Source organism: Myotis davidii, unplaced genomic scaffold (genome assembly GCF_000327345.1).
Source record: "Myotis davidii unplaced genomic scaffold, ASM32734v1 scaffold1017, whole genome shotgun sequence".
In the NCBI taxonomy this organism is placed as follows: domain Eukaryota; kingdom Metazoa; phylum Chordata; class Mammalia; order Chiroptera; family Vespertilionidae; genus Myotis; species Myotis davidii.
The window spans coordinates 730,457-735,905 of NW_006288361.1; positions in this window are offsets into that span (position 1 = coordinate 730,457).

The following is a 5,449-nucleotide window of genomic DNA, read 5'->3' on the forward strand; positions in this document are numbered from 1 at the left end:
AAAAACAAAGAGCAGGCATATTTCAAAATAATTGGAAGTTGACTTGCCTGAAGGCCCATGGGCTAGACCTGTTAGAACTGTACTGTGGCCTGGGCAGTCTCCCCAGAACAGGGCCCTCTGTGAAGCACCCAGTAGGGAATGCGCTTTGTCAAGTCTGAGCCCATCCAAAGGTTGGCACCCAACATTATAAAGTGAGGGAGCCTAAAAGAGCAGCTCCATCATGACACGGTGTAATTATTTTACATTAGTGTAATTCCTGCTTGAGTGCTGGTTAATCCACAGTACATGCCTAAAATGGAAGAAGCCCTTGTAGGTAAGCGTAGACCTGAATGGGTAGTGTCTCAGCTGAGTGGTCTGTTCCAGGAGTCCCTAAAGTCACCACCACTTCCTCCATTCATGTTGAATTTGAGTCTGAGTCCACACTCCTGATAAGAAAGGGCTCAGCACCCCTCACGGGTGGCTTTCCCTTGCACGTGGCCAGGTGCCAGCCCATCACTGGCATTAAGGCAATATTTGAAGATGGCCATGGTGGTGAATGCTGGGAGCAGAGGGAGAAAATGAAGCGTCCACTAGCAAGGGAGCTCTATTTGAGTGTCTAGAATCCTGATTATACTTAAGCGGGATAAACAAATACCCAAATTTCCCATTGGTTTGGGGACAAAGCCATCTCTGGAGTTTTCCATGTTCTCCTAGTTCTCCCCAGGTGGGAACTGGTATTGGGGCTATAAAAGAAAGGCAAGGAAAGAGCTCCAAATGGAATTGCCCTGCACAGATTTCAAATTCCTAGGAGAATTTGCATTCACCTACTGATTTGACTAAGCAGCTCCAAGCTGATGCAAATGACATGCAGGCTTTTACTAGGAGGAAGAGGCTGGGGGAGGGGAGGCGCTTACAGACTTCTAATCTAGAAGGAGGTTCCTCCTATGGGAGGCTGGTAGAGGGTAACTGTTCTAACTACCGAAGTTGTGTGGAAAGGCATTCTATCTTATTTTGGTCAAGGTCTTGACTAAGGGCCATTGTGTGTTGAGGAGGTAAAGTGTCAGTTTAGTAGATTAGCCTCAAAGGTCTAATATTCCTCAGCAGTTGTCCTTGGGTGATTTTCCCACGTGGAATTCTATAGAATCAGAATGATGGAAATTGAGGGCAGGAAGGGCAGTGTACATGGGTGGAGGGGAGGGTTTGGCAGCAGGAAAGAGGGAAGGGAGCTAACATGTATGTGCTAGAATTGTTACATGTTTTCTTCATTGGATCATTTCAACTGTGCTTTCAGGAAAGTAATTCTCCAAGAAACCAAGGCCCAAGTCTACAGTGGGTTGTTGGAGGTAGTGGTTAGACGGGACTAGAACCCAATATGGCCACTGGTCCTCCTATTGTTCTGTATGAAGATTGATCTCCACTGGAAAACGAGACTCTTCGCTTGGTCACGGGTACTTTCCCCTTTTCTAAAGGAATCAGAAGTCCAGAGTGAGCAAGATGGTCAGGAGTGTGTCATGCTGTACCTCTCGGCGTCCCAAAGGACCACACGTGTAGGGCTTTAGAACTTGGCTCTCTCAAAAGTGACATTCCAATGTCCTAGTCCCCAAATTGAACCCAAATCACATTGTTTTGTGTACAGGTGAGCCAAGCCAGGACTTCTTCAACAAGAAGCCAAAAGCAAAAACCAAGGAACCTTGCAAACCAATTTTAAATAGAACAAAACCGACACATTTCCTAAAGCCATTGAACTGGAGCAAAGCCAGGTTAAAATATTCTTGGTGAACCTGAATCAAGCCAATGTTTCCCTTGGGTTGAGTCCATTGCCGAGGGCTCAGGTGCTCCCTGAGGCTGAGATTTGGCCCAGGAGGACACCAGGCTGGGGGCCCTGGCTCAGGCAGCTATGGGGTGTGGGAGAGCTCAAGGTAGCCCTCACCTGGCCAGGCTTCTGACTCTTCATCTGTAATGTGATGGGTTGTACTCTTTCCACACTGTTTGAACTAAAACAAAATAAAACAGAAGCAAACTTTTTTTTATAAGGTAGCTCTGGGTGAAGCAGTTGTTTGTGGCTCAGTAGATCCAGAGTAAAGTATAAAAATAATAAAGGGTAATATTTACTGTGCCCTGTACTTTTCTAAGCCCTTTCTCTGTAATAACTCACTAGTCCTCACAGCCATCCTTCTGAAGTAGGAACTATTATTATATCCTAATTTTACATTTAAGGAAGCACAGAGAGGGCAAGTATATTGCCTGAGGCCATACAGTTGGTGAGGGAGTGCGGATTCAGATCCAGGCATTCAGACTAGGACTGCGCCGGTTTAACCACTCTGCTCTGTTGCTCTCTTAGGCCAGTGGGCCAACCAGTTGTGTCAGATCCCCAGTCCATGTAAGAGATACGAAATCAGAATGCAATAAATCAGAAACTTAGCACCAATGAACTCGGGTCTTTATCAGGGATTTTTATTTTATTTTATTGATTTTTTAAAAAAATATATATTTTATTGATTTTTTTACAGAGAGGAAGGGAGAGAGATAGAGTTAGAAACATCGGTGAGAGAGAAACATCGATCAGCTGCCTCCTGCACATCTCCTACTGGGGATGTGCCCGCAACCCAGGTACATGCGGGGATTTTTGATTTTGCTCTAGGTAGTTAGGCAGGAGCAGAGCAAGGACGATGGGCCAGGTACAGAAGGTCATCAGCGTGGAAAGCCCTGGTGGCTGGCAATGGACAATCAATTGTAGGGTGGGACCTCGCCCTAAGGGTGACTTTTCCTCTCCTATAACTGGTCTTGCGGTTTAGACCCCCTGACCTTTCCTCCCTAGAGAAAACATCTAGGCCTCAGTTGTATTTCAGCTCCAGGCCCAGGGAAGCAACAAAACCAGCCTCAGGACCAGCTGCATTATAATGACCCCCTGCCCTAGCGCCAGGCAATCAATCAGTGGAGATCACAACCCTGAATGGACACACCTGGAGAGCTACTGAATATTCTAGTAAGATCTTTCCTTGAGACCTCCCCTAAAATCTTGTCCTGTCCTTAAAACCCTTAAGATGAAGAACCCAGTGCGCTCTCCCTCCAGGGAGCACGCTCGAGCCTTTCCCTTTCCCTTCTTCGCCCCACCCCAGGCACATTACCATTAGCTTCCTCACTCTCAAGCTCCAAGAGCCCTTCCTTTACCTCTATAACTTGTTCCCTAAGCCCATTTCTTCTAGGAATTACTTTTTCTATCTCTGTGATTTACCCAATAAAAGTTTTGCTACAGTTTGGGTCTTGGCTCTGAATTCTCTCCTAGCCAGAACCCAAGTGCTGAGGTTGCTGAACCTAGGTTTGGTCTGACCCCACTAGTGAGACATCTGGTGCCATTCCCACTGGCTGCCTATAACAGTGTGACCGGCAAAATGAAAGGTGGACTTTGAAGCCCAAATAGGCAGAACCCTCAGTTGGAGAAAACCAACATCCTTGCTGGTACAGCCCTATCTCTGAGGAGACTTTTACTCCTGACACAACAGGTCACACCTGATGTTGTAGGTGGTTGCCCCAGCCCTGAAGCCCACTGTCTAAAGATGCTGCTTTGCCCAGAGTTGCAATAGGCTGACATTCTGAAGTTAAATTATTCAGCGTGTAGTGCTGTTTATCAGAAGTGAGTGGATAATTTTATTATCTAACTAGAGGCCCACTGCAGGAAGATTCCTACAAGAATAGGGCTTCCTTGGGCCTATTCCTGCAAGAACAGGGCTTCCTGAGGCCAGAGCGAAGCAGAGAAGGGAGTGAATCTGGAGGCGGGCTTCGCTCCCTCCCTTCCCCGCTGCCTCAGCTCCCGCCCGTGTCCTCTGCTTCGCCTCCCTCCCTTCTCTGCCACTTCGCTCTCTCCCATGTCCACTGCCTCAGCTCTGCTCCCATCTCTGTTACCTCTGATCCATTCCCTTCTCCGCCACTTGGCTCCCTTTGGCAGTGCTTGGCTTCCTTCTACACTGCCTTCAGTCTTCGCTCGGCACCTGTGTATGCAAATTAACCACCATCTTTGTTGGGTTAATTTGCATACTCTTCTGATTGGCTGGTGGGCATAGCAAAGGTACAGTCAATTAGCATCTTTGTCTTTTATTAGTGTAGATTGTAAAACCCAAGAGGCTATCTACTTCAGAAATTCACAAAAGGAAAGGGAATATGAACTATAGAAGAGTGAAAAGTATTTTTTTTCCAACACGACAGACACAAGAAATAATGTTAAAACACATTTTTAACTACAGCGGAAGGTCGGGGAGGGTTGGGGGGGGTGGGTAAGAGATCAACTGAAGGTCTTGTATGCGTGCATATAAGCATAACCAATGGACACAAGACACTGGGGGGTATGGGAGACTAGGGGAAGGTCAAGGGGAGAGAAAAAAAGGAGACATATATAATACTCTTTGTAATACTTTAAGCAATAAAACAATTAAAAAAAACCCACATTTTTGAAGATGGTTTTATTATGGTAGACATATATTTATCATTTTTAAAATATTTTTTTTTGTTGATTTCAGAGAAGAAGGGAGAGGGAGAGATAGAAACATCAATGATGAGAGACAGTCATTGAACAGCTGCCTCCTGGACACCCCCTACTGGGGATCGAGCAATCCAGGCATGTGCCCTGACCGGAAATCAAATTGGGATCTCCTGGTTCATAGGTCGATGCTCAACCACTGAGCACATCAACTAGGCAAATATCTTTATCTTTTATGTGTTAGTGACTAACACCACTCAGTTCTGAATGGAAAGATAACTGTCTTTCAAAATAGTTTCAGACAAAGTAAAGATGTGAAGATATGTTCAGTGCATATAATAAATTTATTTTCTACATAAAAGAGATGCACATTTCCCAGTCTGTGTCTTATCTTTTCATTTTCGTAATGGTATTATTTGAAGAGCAATTTTCAATTTCAAAGAAGTCCAATTCATCAATTTTTTTTCTTTTGTGGGTGTTTTTGGTGTCATATCTAAGAAATTTTTGTGTAACCTAAGGCCACCGAGATTTTCGTTGACTTCACTTCTTCATTCGACATATCCATTAAGATACACCTGTGCCAGGCTCCTCCCCTCTGAGAGCTCTAGGGGACAGAGGCATGAGCAATCCATCAAAGGCAGGCATCTGTTGCTTTTCTAGAAGCACTTGTAGTTGAGACACCAAGGGGACTGCGTGGTGCTGTCAGGGTCCCTGGAGGAAGCAAAGGTTGGCTCAGGTGGTCCAACATGGGATCTCATGACCAAAACTCTGGTTGAAGGGATAGTCACAGAGACCCTCAGAACCGGCAAACGTGTTGCTAAGAGGGTTTGGGGAGCAAGAGAATAGTCTTCTACTGCCTTGAATGAGATTAGGCAGAATTTACTTGATTTTTACGAACAGAGATCCACCTCTCCAATATAGCAGGGCTGAGATCCTTAATTTCCAAAAAATAGAAAGGAAGAAGAAGAAGAAGAAGAAGAAGAAGAAGAAGAAGAA